This window comes from Microtus ochrogaster, chromosome 24 (genome assembly GCF_000317375.1).
Source record: "Microtus ochrogaster isolate Prairie Vole_2 chromosome 24, MicOch1.0, whole genome shotgun sequence".
NCBI classification, from domain to species: domain Eukaryota; kingdom Metazoa; phylum Chordata; class Mammalia; order Rodentia; family Cricetidae; genus Microtus; species Microtus ochrogaster.
In genome coordinates this window covers 3991864-3993493 of record NC_022024.1, presented here as the reverse complement: position 1 = coordinate 3993493, position 1630 = coordinate 3991864, and positions in this window count along the sequence as shown.

The following is a 1630-nucleotide window of genomic DNA, read 5'->3' as shown; positions in this document are numbered from 1 at the left end:
ACAGATTCTGTAGCCCAAGCTAGCCTTGAACTTTGTTGTGTGACAAAACGTTTATTGGGGAGATGCAGCACCCACCAACTCACCCCAGTGGGGAGCCCATGTCAGACCAAAGAACGGGTTCCACCCAAGTCCAACTTGGTGGAACCATTGAATATTATTAAAAGGAGTATGGGTGAAGAGTTACTGACAGGAGCAGAAATGACTCAAAGACAGCTGTATCACCAAAGCACAACCCAGCCTGGATGACAGCTCACAAAATCTGGGACCTGGAGCACCCTGCACAGCCTGCAGCAGCTCAACAGGTTGGAGAATGCCCTTTCCCAGTGATTCAGCTGGTCTAAAACTCTTCCGGACAGCTGGTTTGGTCTGAGTCTTCTTTGTCACCTTGCTTTTCTCAGCAGGACTCTGAGCTTTGATAGCTTACTCTGGCTGGGAGGGACCTAGTGGATCTAGGTAGTTTTAGGGACTTCCTGAAGCTATCTTGAGTTGTTCATCTTCCTGCTTAAGGAGCTTTCCCAGCAGGAGGGAATGTTTCAATCTCAGGAGGAACTGTTGCACAACAAACTTGCTACGGAGCAGGGTATGCTTGAACTTCTGATCCTTCTGCCCTCACCTAGGAGTGCTGGGAACGCAGGTGTGCAGCCCTTCACCCAGTTAGTCAGTGCTGGAGGCAGAACTCAGAGCCTGAGCTCTCCCCGCTGAGCTGCATTCCAGCCCTTCAGCTGTACACTCGCAGCCTGTTTTGACAACACAGCTGTTGGAAGCTGTGCAGAATCACTCTTAGTAATATCCTCTACCTTACTGTGGAGATGACATGGTGGGTAAAGGCCCGTGATGCCAAGCCTACAACCTGAGTTGCCCGCCTAGAACTCACATGGTGGCAGGAGAGAAGCTCCCAGAAGCCGTTCTCTGACTTCTACTTTTTCACTGTGGCATGTCCCCCCAACTAAAATACACAATAAAAATGTAAAAAAAAAAAAAAACAAAACGAGGGGCTGGAGAGATGGCTCAGTGGTTAAGAGCATTGCCTGCTCTTCCAAAGGTCCTGAGTTCAATTCCCAGCAACCACATGGTGGCTCACAACCATCTGTAATGAGGTCTGGTGCCCTCTTCTGGCCTGCAGGCATACACACAGACAGAATATTGTATATATAATAAATAAATAAATAAATAAATAAATAAATAAATAAATAAATAAATATTTTTAAAAAAAACGAAAAGCTCTAACATTATTACATGTATATGTTTTTGTTTTAAATTGTATTATGTATTATTTGTGTGTATGTGAGTGTGCGCATGTGCACACCACAGTATGTTCTACAGAGGCCAGAGGATGATGTTCAGGAGTGGTCTCTCCTCTGCTTGTCTAGGAGATAGGATCACTGTATCTGCCAGATGCATTCTCCAGGCAATTCTCCTGTCTTTACCTCCCTCCTGTACAGGAATGCCAGGATTACGAAAGAACACTACTGCATCCAGTTTTTTGTTTTTAATGTGGGATTAAAGAAGCAGACCAGGTCATCAGGTTAACATGAATCAAACCGAGCTTTCTTGAGGTTCAAACCCAGAACCTTAGCCGGGCGGTGGTGGCGCACACCTTTAATCCCAGGACTCAGGAGGCAGAGGCAGG